The sequence below is a fragment of the Oncorhynchus kisutch genome, linkage group LG4, assembly GCF_002021735.2.
Source record: "Oncorhynchus kisutch isolate 150728-3 linkage group LG4, Okis_V2, whole genome shotgun sequence".
In the NCBI taxonomy this organism is placed as follows: Eukaryota; Metazoa; Chordata; class Actinopteri; order Salmoniformes; family Salmonidae; genus Oncorhynchus; species Oncorhynchus kisutch.
In genome coordinates, this window is record NC_034177.2 from 50,775,632 (window position 1) to 50,792,534 (window position 16,903).

The following is a 16,903-nucleotide window of genomic DNA, read 5'->3' on the forward strand; positions in this document are numbered from 1 at the left end:
AGTGTTTTGCGTATTGTAGACTCGTCAACAGAGATGTTAGCATGTTCCAGAGATTTCTGTAAGTCTTTAGCTGACACTCTAGGATTCTTCTTAGCCTCCGTGAACATTCTGCACTGTTCTCTTGCAGTCATCTTTGCAGGATGGCCACTTTTGTAACCCTTTCCAGCTTTATGCAAGTCAACCATTCTTAATCTTAGGTCTTCTGAGATCTCTTTTGTTTGAGGCGTGGTTCACATCTGGCAATGCTTCTTGTGAATAGCAAACTCTCAAATTTTGTGAGGTTTCTTTTTATAGGGCAAGGCAGCTCTAACCAACATCTCCAATCTTGTTGTTGATTTGACTCCAGATTAGCTGACTCCTGACTCCAATTAGCTTTTAGAGAAGTCATTAGCCTAGGGGTTCACATACTTTTTCCAACCTACACTGTGAATGTTTAAAATGATGTATTCAATATAGACAAGAGAAATACAATAAGTTGTGTGTTATTAGTTTAAGCACACCGTTTGTCTATTGTTGTGACTTAGATGAAGATCAGATCAAATTTAATGGCCAATTTATGCAGAAATCCAGGTAATTCCAAAGGGTTCACATATACTTTTTCTTACCAGGTGAAAGCTATGATCCCTTGTTAATGTCAATCAGTGTAGATGAAGGGGAGGCGATGGGTTAAACAAGGATTTTTATGCCTTGAGACAATTGATACCTGGATTGTGTGTGTGTGTGTGTGTGCTATTCAGAAGGTGAATGGGCAAGACAAAAGTTTTAGTGCCTTTGAATGGGGTGTGGTAGTTTGTGTCACAAACGTTTCCCGTGTGCATCAAGAATGGTCCACCACCCAACGGACATCCAGCCAACTTAACACAACTGTGGGAAACATTATGTGAATATGAAAAAGATAATTGATGTTAAAAGACTTATGGGTGTTTGGCTTGCTTATATGACATCAAAGCAGTATTTATTATAATCCTCAATGTTTCATCTTTCAAAATATAGTGAGTCTTCTTCATTTACAGCATTTTCCTCACTCAAGACAACAACATGTGCAAGAGTTTTCCAATTACCGCCGCTTTGAAGCACAGAGCCAGAGCTCTGACGTCATGTCTATCCTGTAAAGCCACTACGTTCCAATTTTAGGCACTTATCAGTGCCCAAATCTGCAATTTTCAACCCGTATGTATACGAGTACCAGTATAAAGGGTTTAAAGGTCAACTGCCCCTTCAGAACCAACTTCTCTGGTTTTAAAAAGACTGTCGCATCAATATGATTCCCGTAACATTCGAATTCTAGTGTCATAATTGACTACAAAATCATTTTGATTGTAATGTCAGTCTCTTCCAAAACAGCGTTTTGTAAATTAGTTCGTCACGACTTACTTGATTGTTGGGTATGGATTACTTATGCCCGCTTTTGCCAACGAGGCACAATTGCCCAGAGACACCACGTTGTGGTCCGCCCCCAGCTGCTCTGGAAGCCTGCCTGCCTTCCTTCTGCTCAATAGCACTTTAAAAGCCCAGACGTTAAGTATGAGGTAAATGGCCTAACACAGTAAAGTAAAAGGGGTGGGGGCTGGGGCCTCAATGTCAGCTGGTATGTAATAAACTATATCTATCATTCACAGGGTTAGATACAGGATCTTCTCTCTCTTTTTATTTGACTAGGCAAGTCAGTTAGGAACAAATTCTTATTTACAATGACGGCCTAAGTGGGTTTAACTGTCTTGTTCAGTGGCAGAAGGACAGATTTTTACCCCGTCAGCTCCGGGATTCAATCCAGCAACCTTTCGGTTACTGGCCCAACGCTCTAACCACTAGGCTACCTGCCGCCCAGAACCTAACAAAAGGATATAATAATGAATCGTCATGCATGCTATTAGTTACCAATTGGGTACACAACAAGGACTGTGGTTCATTTGACCTTTTACAAGAAAAGACTGCACACTACTGTGAAAGGATCTTTGAATCTTTTAGAGAAGATGTTTGGGATCAAATGGGAAGGTCAAGAAAGTGTTGATGAGATGTTGGATGTAATGTCAGTAAAAAAAAAAAAAATTGTCTTTGAGAGTCACAGAGCAGACCTCCTGTAATGTGAAAACACCTTCCCCCATCCATCCATCCACCCACCAAACACCTTTTCTTTCTCGGAGGATGAGGAGTCTTGTTAGCTGAGAGAGACAGAGAGCTCCCTGCCAGCCATGTGTCTTGTTGCGGTGTCAACGAGCTGAAGTGACAAACTGGAGATGAGGAAACACAGAAACTTTGTCACAGCCAGGCCCGGGAAGAGGACATTTTGTTTTCTCCGCAGCACATCCGTCTCCCTCTTTCCCTTCTTTCCTTCCTGCTCCAGGCGTAGTAGGATATCATTTTTTTTTGAAGAGAGAGACGTTTTGATCAATAATACATTACTATCGCGCTGCTGAGAGCAGGTATAATTGTGCTGATATGTCAGGGCTTAGAACAATTAATATAATTTACTATTGTACATTAGCTATGCATGGGTTGTGTCCCAAATGACTGCCTATTTCCTATGTAGAGCACTACTTTTGACAATAGCCCTGGGCCCGGTTTCCCGATAGCGATGGAACTTAATAAGCTTCGTGCGTTTCCCAAAACACCATGCATAGATAACGTTCACTAAGTGTGTCGTTGGAGCATACTGATAGGATCGAAAGAATGATATCGCTGCTGTCGGCTCAGCTTTCTCCATTCAAATCTTACCTTTTAACATTATAATTATTACACAATGCTGACGATGGATCAGCTCCTAGAGAGATATTACCACCTATATTGAGGCAGCTTATTCCAATGCTAACCCAATAATAATGCACAAAATCACAGATTTGGCACAGCAATGCACACGTTAAACATAATGAAATGTGTTGAGGCAAAAATGATAGTACGCTAGTCTACAATTAGCTAAATAGATCTCAATTGATTCAACAATTACATGTATTTCAATTTTATTCAAATACACTGAGGATACCAAACATTTGAATGAGAACTTGTTCTCAACTTGCCTACCTGGTTAAATAAAGGTAACATAAATCAAATGGAACAGCTTCCTAGTATTGAATTGTTACAGCCTGAATTCAAAATGGATAAAATATGTATCCCCCCCCCCCCCCCCCCCCAATCTACACAAAATACCTCATAATGTTAACATATATTTTTGAAAACGTATTAAAAATGAAATACAGAAATGTCTCATTTACATAAGTATTCACACCCCTGAGTCCAATACTTTATAAAAGCACCTTTGGCGGCAAATACATCTTTGAGTTGTCTTTGGTACGTCTGTATAGGCTTTGAGCCGTCTTGGCTACGTCTGTATAGGCTTTGAGCCGTCTTGGCTACGTCTGTATAGGCTTTGAGCCGTCTTGGCTACGTCTGTATAGGCTTTGAGCCGTCTTGGCTACGTCTGTGTCGGCTTTGAGCCGTCTTGGCTACGTCTGTGTCGGCTTTGAGCCGTCTTGGCTACGTCTGTGTCGGCTTTGAGCCGTCTTGGCTACGTCTGTGTCGGCTTTGAGCCGTCTTGGCTACGTCTGTGTCGGCTTTGAGCCGTCTTGGCTACGTCTGTGTCTGCTTTGAGCCGTCTTGGCTACGTCTGTGTCGGCTTTGAGCCGTCTTGGCTACGTCTGTGTCGGCTTTGAGCCGTCTTGGCTACGTCTGTGTCGGCTTTGAGCCGTCTTGGCTACGTCTGTGTCGGCTTTGAGCCGTCTTGGCTATGTCTGTGTCGGCTTTGAGCCGTCTTGGCTACGTCTGTGTCGGCTTTGAGCCGTCTTGGCTACGTCTGTGTCGGCTTTGAGCCGTCTTGGCTACGTCTGTGTCGGCTTTGAGCCGTCTTGGCTACGTCTGTGTCGGCTTTGAGCCGTCTTGGCTACGTCTGTGTCGGCTTTGAGCAGTCTTGGCTACGTCTGTGTCGGCTTTTCACATCTGGATTCAGGGATTTTCTTCCTTGCAGCTTTTCTCAAGCTCTGAGTCTAAGCCAGGAGGGGAGGATTCTACTAAACTAACCTATGGAATTGTTATTAAGATGGTCATACCAAGGATCGTTTAGCTATTTGTGTTTAAATGTTAGGACCCCTTTTAGGTCAAAAAAATAATAATATATATATATATATATATATATACAAAAATTATTTGAAACATTGAATTTGGCTTTACTGCTTATTAGCCCATAGAAACACAGTCATAAAATACACCAAATACATTTGTTTTAAAGTGTCTGTCCTATATCTGAGAGAGATAAGAAATATCAGGGTTATTATAATTAGTTTGACCCATTTTTAACCAATTTTGTTAAGGGCACTAAACTACTTATATACACCCATTTTATTTTCTTTAAACTGGTACTGGGCTACCTTCAGACTAGTCTTGTGGGCATCCTAGAGCAAAGCCGACGTGTTCGTGAGAGTCTCACCTTTCCATAGAGTGGTCATATTACTTTGTAGGCCAAACCGTTCGGACTCCACAGACCTTTTCGTTAGAAGACCATTTTTCCTGATGTCTCATGTTCTGACACATACCGCTGTAGCACGGCCCCCTTCCACCGCAGATGCGGAAGGCCGCCTAGTTTAAAATCTCTACTGGATCAGTGTCCCAAAATCCGGACAGTTGCTGCTAATATGCGATATTTGACTAGAATGGCATTGTAAACATTTTATCTCTGGGTCCCAGAGATAAAATGTTGGGTAGTTTCATAAAATCTATTTTTATATCCTAACACAATTCATGTTGTATACAGCGTTTCACATGAAATCCGACTCTTTCAATTTGCAACAAAAGAAATGAAGAAATCTAAATCCGCTAAACCTTGTCTCACCAGGTCAAGTTCAGTTTCTATGCAATCCTCAGACACTCTAGAAGGCAACCAAACCGTGTTTCATCATTCTACATATTGGCTACACAACATGTCAATTAGCCCATGAAGGTCAGCTATTATTACGCACCAATGAGATGAGCGTTGTTCACTGGATTGACAGTGTCTTGGTCCAATGTTTTGAAACATAGCTAGCTAGATAGCCAATGAGCTGGTCTTTCCAAGAGTATGTGATCGCCCTTTGTAAGAGAAATGGCTGTAATGCTGGAGCTCTGCATAAGACAATTAATTCTCAATTGAAAATCGACAGGACGCAGGGAATGTTTGCGTTACGCAGTGGTTCGCTTTCTTCTACAAACTTTTCTAAAAATGGAAAAAGTACAACATGGCTACTTAGAGTGGATAAGTCCAAGTATACACATTTGGATGAGATTATTGCAGAAATAGACCAGGAGAGTGACACAGAACAAAGGATGAGTTCAACACGCAAGAAAGATTTTTGGAGGATGATACTTTTAGATCAGTAATTAAAATACCTTTTTTGCTTCTCATGCTAATGCAGTTGTTTAAATGGTTGCATATTCATTTAAGATTTTTCTTAGATTTTTATATATATATATATATATATATATATATAGACCTGAGGCATATAGACCTGAGGCATACAATGTATTAGTGTATGTTATGTTGGCTATGATAGACCAATAGTCTTATTGCCTATTGGTCTACATATTTCATTATGGTTGTGTTCCCCATACTCTATCATATACACTACCAGTCAAAAGTTTGGACACAACTACTCTTTCCAATGTTTTTCTTTATTTTAACTATTTTCTACATTGTAGAATAGTAGTGAAGACATCGAAACTATGAAATAACACATGAAATCATGTAGTAACCCAAAAAGTGTTAAACAAATCCAAATATATTTTATATATGAGATTCTTCAAAGTAGCCACCCTTTGCCTTGATTGCAGCTTTGCACACTCTTGGCATTCCCTCAACCAGATTCATGAGGTAGTCACCTGGAATTAATTTCAATTAACATGTGTGTCTTGCTAATTTGTGGAATTTCATTCCATAATGCATTTGAGCCAACCAGTTGTGTTGTGACAAGGTAGGGCTAGTATACGGAAGATAGCGCTATTTGGTAAAAGACCAAGTCCATATTTGGCAAGAACAGCTCAAATAAGCAAAGACAAATGATAGTCCATCATTACTTTAAGACATGAAGGTTAGTCAATCTGGAAGATTTCAAGAACTTTGAAAAGTTTCTTCATGTGCAGTCACAAAAACCATCAAGCGCTATGATGAAACTGGTCCTCATGAGGACCGCCACAGGAAAGGAAGACCGAGTTCACTCTAATCCTCTGCAGCAGAGCTAACTGCACCTCCGATTGTAGCCCAAATAAATGCTTCACAGAGTTTAAGTAACAGACGCATCTCAACATCAACCCTCCAGAGGAGACTGTGTGAATCAGGCCTTCATTTTCGAATTGCTGCAAAGAAACCACTGCTAAAGGAAACCAGTAAGATGAAGAAATTTGCTTGGGCAAAGAAACATGAGCAATGGACATTAGACCAGTTGAAATCTGTATTTTGTTCTAATGAATCCGAATTTTAGATTTTTGGGTTCCAACCGCCGTGTCTTTTAGTAGGTGAACGGATGATCTCCATGTGCCTTTTTGGTTCCCACTGTGAAGCATGGAGGAGGTGGTGTGATGGTGTGGGGATGATTTTCTGATGACACTCAGTGATTTATTTAGAATTCAATGCACACTTAACCAGCATGACTACCACAGCATTCTTCAGCGATATGCCATCCCATCTGGTTTGTGCTTAGTGGGACTATCATTTGTTTTTCAACAGGACAATGACTCAACACAGCCTGGAAGTGAGTTAAGGGCTTTTTGACCAAGAAGGGGAGTGATGGAGTGCTGCATCAGATGACCTGGCCTCCACAATCACCCGACCTCAACCCAATTGACATGGTTTGGGGTAAGTTGGACCGCAGAGTGAAGGAAAAGCAGCCAACAAGTGCTCAGCATATGTGGGAACTCCTTGGAAAAGCATTCCAGGTGAAGTTGGTTGAGAGAATGCCAAGTAACCCTGTGCAAAGCTGTCATCAAGGCAAAGGGTGGCTACTTTGAAGAATCTGATTTGTTGAACACGTTTTTGGTTACTACATGATTCCATATGTGTTATTTCATAGTTTTGATGTCTTCACTTTTATTGTACAATTTAGAAAACCCCTTGAATGAGTAGGTGTGTCCAAACTTTTGACTGGTACTGTATGTTTATAGATAAGTGATGGGTATTTTATGTACTGATGCAGGGCTCATCCCCTGCTAAAATAAAGGTTAAATGAAATAAATAAAGTAAACTTGTTCCAACTGAATAAAAAATAAAAAACTCAATAGTGATAGAGACAGATGACATCTGGGAGCCCCAAAGAGACCATTTTCAAGTCCTCCAACCCCCTCTCATTCAAACGTGGGAACAGGTTCCTCCAGTCTGACCCCTCTGCTGTCTCTGGCTCCACACCCACCTCCGCCCGGCCATCTAGAGGTGTGAAGGTTAGTACCTTTTATGTAGGGAGGCTAATGATCCGTCATGTATGACATTCCTGGGAGTGTGTAAACTGAAATTTTTTATTTTGTATGTTCTCTATAGTTATGTACTTAAAAATGTATTGATTGATCAATTCAGCCACTTGGGTACATTTGGGAAAACTTGTGAGGGATACCTGGGAGAAGTATTATGTAGCCCTCTCATTCTTGAATGTATCAGTCTGAAACTTTGCACACCACTGTTGCCCTCTTGTGGACATCATCTAAATAATCCACAGCTTCCTGTCTCAGTGGCCTTTTTTTTGCATTTCAAAGATGATGCGATAAAAATCGAACGCATATTTGTTTAAATCTTTTACCAGATCTATAATTTCACTTATCCTCAAACTTCAAAGTGTTTCCTTTCCGGACATTGACTACTAGGGGAGTCAGTTAAATGGGGAGCGGCAGTGAACAATGATCTTAAGTCTTTCCACAGATTTTCAATGGGATTCAAGTATTTGGCTTCATTCATTGTTCCCTCTATACTTACCAGTCTCCCAGTTCCTGCTGCTGAAAAGCATCCCCATAGCAGGATGCTGCCAACCACCATGCTTCACGGTAGGGATGGCGTTAGACGGGTGATGAGCTGTGCCTGGTTTTCTGAAGACATAGCGCTTTGCATTCAGTCCAAATGTTGCATTTTTGTCTCATCAGACCACTGAATATTTTGCCTTATGATCTGAGTCTTTTTTGCAAACTAGACGTGCTGTCATGTGCCCTTTTCTCAAGAGTGGCTTCCACCTGGCCACTCTCTCATAAAGCCCAGATTGTTGTCCTTTTGGCAGGTTCTCCCATCTCAGGCAAGTAACCCTGTAGTTCTGTAAGAGTGGTCATTCTTGCCCGGTTGCTCATTTTGGTCGGATGGCCAGCTCTAGGCAGAGTCTGTGGTTCTGTATTGTTTTCAATTTCCCAATGATGGCGATCACTGTGCTCTTTGTTTTTAACGTATCTTTCTCGAAATGTTGTTTTATACCCTTCCCCAGATATACAGTGGAGGTCGAAAGTTGACATACACTTAGGTTGGAGTCATTAAAACTAATTTTTCAACCACTCCACAAATGTCTTGTTAACAAACTATGATTTTGGCAAGTCGGTTAGGACATCTACTTTGTGCATGACACAAGTAATTTTCCAACAATTGTTTACAGACAGATTATTTCACTTATAATTTACTGTATCACAATTCCAGTGTGTCAGAAGTTTACATAAACTAAGTTGACTGTGGCTTTAAACATCTTGGAAAATTCCAGAAAATGATGTTGTGGCTTTAGAAGCTTCCGATAGGCTAATTTACATCATTTGAGTCAATTGGATGTGTACCTGTTGATGTATTTCAAGGCCTACCTTCAAACTTGGTGCCTCTTTGCTTGACATCATGTCAAAATCAAAGTATGTCAGCCAAGACCTCCACAAGTCTGGTTTATCCTTGGAAGCAATTTTCAAATGCCTGAAGGTACCACCACGTTCATCTATACAAACAATAGTACGCAAGTATAAACACCATGGGACCACGCAGCCGTCATACCGCTCAGGCAGGAGACGCGTTCTGTTTCCTAGAGATGAATGTACTGGTGCGAAAAGTGCAAATCAATCCCAGAACAACAGCAAAGGACCTTGTGAAGATGCCACTCAGCAAGGAAGAAGCCACTGCTCCAAAACCGGCATAAAAAAAGCCAGACTACAGTTTGCAACTGCTCGTGGATCAGTTCATACTTTTTGGAGAAATGTCCTCTGGTCTGATGAAATAAAAACTGTTGGGCCATAATGACCATCGTTATGTTGGGAGGAAAGGGGGGGAGCAAGCCTAAGAACACCATCCCAACCGTGAAGCACGGAGGTGGTAGCATCATGTTGTAGGGGTGCTTTGCTGCAGGAGAGACTGGTGCACTTCACAAAATAGATTGAATCATGAGGCTGGAAAACGATGTGGATATATTGAAGCAACATCTCAAGACATCAGTCAGGATGTTAAAGCTTGGTCGCAAATGGGTCTTCCAAATGGACAATGACCCCAAGCATACTTCCAAAGTTGTGGCAAAATAGCTTAAGGACAACAAAGTCAAGGTATTGGATTGGTCATCACAAAGCCCTGACCTCAATCCTATAGAAAATTTGTGGGCAGAACTGAAAAAGTGTGAGCGAGCAAAGAGGCCTACAAACCTGACTCCGTTACACCAGCTCTGTCACGAGGAATGGGCCAAAATTCACCCAACTTATTGTGGGAAGCTTGTGGAAGGCTACCCGAAATGTTTGACCCAAGTTAAACAACTTATGCTACCAAATACTAATTGAGTGTATGTAAACTTCTGACCCACTGGGAATGTGATGAAAGAAATGAAAGCGGAAATAAATCTCTCTCTACTATTATTCTGACATTTCACATCCTTAAAATAAAGTGGTGATCCTACATTTCACATTCTTAAAATAAAGTGGTGATCCTAACTGACCTAAGACGGGGAATTTTTACTTGAATTAAATGTTAGGAATTGTGAAAAACTGAGTTGAAATGTATTTGGCTAAGGTGTATGTAAACTTCCGACTTCAACTGCATGCCTCATCCCAATCTCGGAGATCTACAGACAGTTCCTTGGACGTTATGGTGTAGAGCAGAAGAAGGCACAGTGATGCCAAAATGGTGGTGGTTTAGCCAATTATTATTAATTTTTTTATAGCTTATGGTTTCTGCTCTGACGTGCACTGTCAGCTGTGGGACCTTATCAAGACAGCTGTGGGACCTTATCGAGACAGCTGTGGGACCTTATCGAGACAGCTGTGGGACCTTATCGAGACAGCTGTGGGACCTTATCGAGACAGCTGTGGGACCTTATCGAGACAGCTGTGGGACCTTATCGAGACAGCTGTGGGACCTTATCGAGACAGCTGTGGGACCTTATCTAGACAGCTGTGGGTCTTTCTAAATCATGTCCAACCAATTGAATTGGTCACAGGTGGACTCCATTGAAGTTGTAGCGACATCTCAAAGATGATAAAAGGAAATTAGATGCACCTGAGCTCAATTTGGCGGGGTCATGGCAAAGGGGTGTGAATACTCATGTAAATGAGATATTTCTGTATTTCATTTTCAATAAATTTGCTAACATTTCTAAGAACATGTTTTCACATTTTGAATTCAGGGCTGTAAAGCCACAAAAAACGTGTAACTCAAGGGGTGTGAATACTTTCTGAAGGCACTGTAGCTGTTGTGGTCTAAGGCATTTGGTAAATAATGAGCGTTTTCAAGTGCGGCTTTAGTAAGAATGCTTTTTGGAAACAGCTCCGAGATTTATTGATGCTGCTACGAAGGTTCTAATGAGGATCTTCGCCTTAAGATGCTTTTGGGAAACCGGGCCCTGGTCAAAAGTAGTGCATTACATAGGAAGTAGGAGCCATTTAGGACATATCGGTTATTTACCATTTAAGCATTAGCTATCCATGGCTTATTCTTCTGTAATGTTGATCTGGGAATCTCCTACAGTAAGCAAGGACATGTTTGAAATATGCATAATGCAAATGTGATGAAATGGCCAGTTCAGTGACAAGCATGGAGGTCGTGCAGATCTCATCTCACCATGAGCACTGGTTTGTGAACAAAACAGGGATCCCCTGCCCATGTTGTATCTGTATTGAGTTTAGTTTTACCTCACCTCTTGTCCTGGCGTGTTCAATTCTTCTTCATAAGGGTTAATGGCCAGTCTTTTTCACTTAACACAAGTTGTCACCTATCGACTGGAGTCCTTGCATTCAATGTTTTCATCAATGTGCAAGTTCTATTAATTTATTCCTGAAAGAACATTGGTGGGATAGATGAATGACAAATTGTTCAACAGCAGCAAATAATCTATCCATAGGCTACCTGGGGGCACCAGTCTCTCTCTCTCCCTTGCTTTGGTTGGCCCCTGGTATCATTTAAACACACACAAGACATGGATAATGTTGTGGAATTGCAGGTAATTAGCTTTAAAACAGCAAAACTAGAGGGCGTGAACAGTGTGGGGGTTGCAAGGTGGGCGTTTGTTACTATGACGAAAAATGACCATATCCATCCGGACCTTTGCCACCTAGGAATTTTGTGTTACCGGACCTTCTCAAATAGTACTTGAGTACCCCTGCTCTATACCCTATATAGTGCACTACTTTTGACCGCAGCCCAATGGTCAAAAGTAGAACACTATATAGGGAATAGGGTGCCATTGGGGACATAACTGCACTCTCACACTTTGGGTTTTATGGTCCAATTGTACCACACGTCAGCCTGATTCATCATACAGAATGCACCAAGTAATGCACTGTCTATTACCACACATACGAGGTTATCAATCACTTCAATTGACTATTTTTCTTTCTTCTTTTTTTTACTGACGAAGTGGCTTGTCAATAAGCCACCCCCAATCCCAGAGCCTGTGGGGTAGAGACTATTGACTGGAATCAATGGCTTGTCAAGTGCTGTTAGAGAACAATATGCTCCATGATTCAATACTTGCTACTGTCTTGATTGCATTGTCATTGCAGACTTGTACTGAAATACAACACAAATATATGAATAACTTGAGATGACTGTGTGTGATGTATGCCTCTCACATGTTACAGATAGCCTGATGTGTTTTATACCCCAGTGTCTGGCAGAGTTGGCAGCAGAAGGAGATAGAAATTGTATTGACTTGTCAAAATGCCAACTGGGTTTATTATGTTATAGCACTTTGATTTTACAGAATGTGTGTGTGTGTACTGCATGCATACATGTGACCATGTGTGTCTGTGTTTTGAGCTGTGGTTTTGGCCCACATGCCTGTTTTTAGTTTGCTCGACATTTCAGCCAAACATGATGGCTGGTGGCTTTGGATGATGTGTGCTGTGGTTGAGCTGGCCAGGAGTGAAGATTCACCATGGGCAAGCCAGAGTGTAGACTATATGGCTAGCCAGAGTGTAGACTATATGGCTAGCCAGAGTGCAGAATCTTATAGGTCTGGACCATGAATGTGAACACTCTCCCTCGAGCCAGACTGGACTATGACTGGATCATGGGCTAGCCAATACAGACAACCTAGAGTGGAGACTCTCCCTATTATCTGAGCACACAGGTTCCTTACCATATAATGATTTCATAAATTCTGAGACACTCTTTTTGTGTCTATCTGTGGAGATAGGAAGATAAACCCAGCACACCACCTTCACCATATGTTTTTGCCAATCCAAATTGGAAACATATTAGATACAGCTCAATATCTCCCCGCTCTTCCAACATAGTCCCGTGAGTCCTCAACCTTCTAATATAGGTCATTTTAATTGTGTCTAGTCTACCACACATCCATCCCTCTCCTTCGTCCCTGGCAACTTTTAATGAATCCATTGTTCACAGCACCGCACACAGACACTGCTTTCCAAATGGCACCCTATTGCCGATATAGGGCACTACTTTTGACCAGTGCCCATAGGGCTCTGGTCAAAAGTAGTGTGCTATGTAGGCGATAGAGTGCCATTTAGGACGCAGGCAACCAACTGTTGCTTCATTGACTATCCGTGGAGCTCGACCTGTATGTGGAACCTTTAATTGTTTTTCCTGTGAGCCTGACAGCTGTCTGAACATGATGGATTGGCCTCAATACTCATCTCAGATGCTCCGAAAGGACAATCTCCTGGATACCTAGAACAATATTTACATTAAAATGAGACATTTCGGGATGCTTGAGTGGTGGTAGCTGTGAGGTGAGGCAGTACACTGCAAAAAGTGAAATCTAAGCAAGTGTAAATATCTGAGTGATGATTCACTTAACTGGTGTATTTCTTGTTTTTCCGTACCAAGCTAAACGATCTAATGTAACTGGTAGATCATTTTGCTTATTTTAACCTAAATAGGCCTAATACCAGTAGTTTATCTTATTTCAAGATATTTTTCTCAATATTTTCCTTAATCGTAGTATATAAAAACCATTGTTTTCCTGTACCGGTGAGAACTGTTTTGCTACTGTGTGACCTAATGAATGCCATCTGCTTGTTCTATTATGGCTGGAGGAACAGAGTCCAAGACCATTTTAAGTGATTTCAGTGAAACCCCTGCGGTGCTCTGTGGCTGACCTGAACTGGTAGCATAATCACCCCACAGTCATTATGGCAGTCTACCGGGTGGCATGGAATCCTCTACAATAGGCACACCCACACACACACACACACACACACACACACACACACAGAAAGAGAGCTGTTCTCGGGCTCTGTACAAGAAACGGGCAAGGCACTGGAACTCTTTACAGTCTCCCGGGGTCCTGTGGTCTTCGCAATGACTGCATATATGAATGGACATTAATCCCGTGACACCAATCATTCCTATGTAAAGACTCAATAGCACATTGAAGCCAAATGAAGTTGGTTACGATGGCCTCTCATGGAGACATAACATGTGCAGTTTGAGCTACTCCAGGAAGTGACATTGCAGGCTAGCTGCCCTCTCTCATTGAGTACCTCCATTTGAAGGCCGATCAGGGTACTGCATGCTACCATTAGCAACTAACTTATACTTAACCTTTTCTGTGTGCGATTTTAAAATAATCGTCTCAAGTACATACATCTGGTGGAACACTGGTCACTCGACTAATGTTTACGTAGTTCTTTTCCCCATTTCATATGTTTAAACTGTGTTCTAGTCAAGGCCATCATATTGAACTATTACTGTACACAATTCTATCCTACAGTATGTATTCTTCAGATATACTACATTCTATCCACATACTGTCCATAATGTCTAATGTGTGTGTGTGTGTGTGTGTGTGTATGATTAAAAAAAGTCCCTTTTTCAGGACCCTGTCTTTCTAAGATAATTCGTAAAAATCAGATCTTCATTGTAAAGGGTTTAAGCACTGTTTCCCATGCTTGTTCAATGAGCCATAAACAATTAATGAACATGCACCTGTGGAACAGTCATTAAGACACTAACAGCTTACAGACGGTAGCCAATTAAGGTCACAGTTGTGAACATTTAGGACACTAAAGAGGCCTTTCTATTGACTCTGGAAAAACACCAAAAGAAAGATGCCCAGGGTCCGTGCTCATTTGTGTGAACGTGCCTTAGGCATGCTACAAGGAGGCATGAGGACTGCAGATGTGGCCAGGGCAATAAATTGCAATGCCAATACTGTGAGATTCCTAAGACAGCGCTACAGGGAGACAGGACGGACAGCTGATCATCCTCGCAGTGGCAGACCACGTGTAACAACACTTGCACAGGGTCGGTACATCCGAACACATCTGCAGGACAGGTACAGGATGGCAACAACAACTTCCCGAGTTACACCAGGAACGCACAATCCCGCCATTAGTGCTCAGACTGTCCGCAATAGGCTGAGAGAGGCTGGACTGAGGGCTTGTAGGCCTGTTGTCTGGTGATGACCTGCCTTACATCACTGGCAACAATGTTGCCTATGAGCACAAACCCACCTGCGCTGGACCAGACAGGACTGGCAAGAAGTGCTCTTCACTGATGAGTCATGGTTTTGTCTCACCATGGGTGATGGTCGGATTTGCGTTTATCATCGAAGGAATGAGCGTTACTCCGAGGCATGTACTCTGGAGCGAGATTGATTTGGAGGTGGAAGGTCCGTCATGGTCTGTGGCGGTGTATCACAGCATCATTGGACTTAGCTTGTTGTCATTCCAGGCAATCTCAACACTGTGTGTTACAGGGAAGACATACTCCTCCCTCATGTGGTACCCTTCCTGCAGGCTCATTCTGACATGACCCTACAGCATGACAATGCCACCAGCCACACTGCTCGTTCTGTGCGTGATTTCCTGCAAGACAGGAATGTCAGTGTTCTGCCATGGCCAGCGAAGAGCCCGGATCTCAATCCGGATCTCAAACAAGTTCTCATTTACAATTGCGACCTGGCCAAGATAAAGCAAAGCAGTTCGACAGATACAACGACACAGAGTTACACATGGAGTAAAACAAACATACAGTCAATAATACAGTATAAACAAGTCTATATACAATGTGAGCAAATGAGGTGAGAAGGGAGGTAAAGGCAAAAAAGGCCATGGTGGCAAAGTAAATACAATATAGCAAGTAAAACACTGGAATGGTAGTTTTGCAATGGAAGAATGTGCAAAGTAGAAATAAAAATAATGGGGTGCAAAGGAGCAAAATAAATAAATAAATAAAAATTAAATACAGTTGAGAAAGAGGTAGTTGTTTGGGCTAAATTATAGGTGGGCTATGTACAGGTGCAGTAATCTGTGAGCTGCTCTGACAGTTGATGCTTAAAGCTAGTGAGGGAGAAGTGTTTCCAGTTTCAGAGATTTTTGTAGTTCGTTCCAGTCATTGGCAGCAGAGAACTGAAGGAGAGGCGGCCAAAGAAAGAATTGGTTTTGGGGGTGACTAGAGAGATATACCTGCTGGAGCGTGTGCTACAGGTGGGAGATGCTATGGTGACCAGCGAGCTGAGATAAGGGGGGACTTTACCTAGCAGGGTCTTGTAGATGACATGGAGCCAGTGGGTTTGGCGACGAGTATGAAGCGAGGGCCAGCCAACGAGAGCGTACAGGTCGCAATGGTTGGTAGTATATGGGGCTTTGGTGATAAAACGGATTGCACTGTGATAGACTGCATCCAATTTGTTGAGTAGGGTATTGGAGGCTATTTTGTAAATGACATCGCCAAAGTCGAGGACTGGTAGGATGGTCAGTTTTACAAGGGTATGTTTGGCAGCATGAGTGAAGGATGCTTTGTTGCGAAATAGGAAGCCAATTCTAGATTTAACTTTGGATTGGAGATGTTTGATATGGGTCTGGAAGGAGAGTTTACAGTCTAACCAGACACCTAAGTATTTGTAGTTGTCCACGTATTCTAAGTCAGAGCCGTCCAGAGTAGTGATGTTGGACAGGCTGGTAGGTGCAGGTAGCGATCGGTTGAAGAGCATGCATTTAGTTTTACTTGTATTTAAGAGCAATTGGAGGCCACGGAAGGAGAGTTGTATGGCATTGAAGCTTGCCTGGAGGGTTGTTAACACAGTGTCCAAAGAAGGGCCGGAAGTATACAGAAGTATACAGACTGGTGCAGTCCACGAGGAGGAGGTGCACTGCAGTACTTAATGCAGCTGGTGGCCACACCAGATACGGACTTACTTTTGATTTTGACCCCGCCCCCCACCATTTTTCAGGGACACATTATTCCGTTTCTGTTAGTCACCTGTCTGGAACTTGTTCAGTTTATGTCTCCAGTTGTTGAATGCTATGTTCATACAAATATTTACACATGTTAAGGTTGCTGAAAATAAACGCAGTTGACAGTAAGAGGACATTTCTTTTTGCTGAGTTTATATACAGTTGAAGTCGGAAGTTTACATGCACTTAGGTTGGAGTCATTAAAACTTGTTTTTCAACCACTCCACAAATGTCTTGTTTAACAAACTATAGTTTTGGCAAGTAGTTTAGGACATCTAATTTTCCCAACAATTGTTTTTAGACAGGTTATTTCACTTATAAT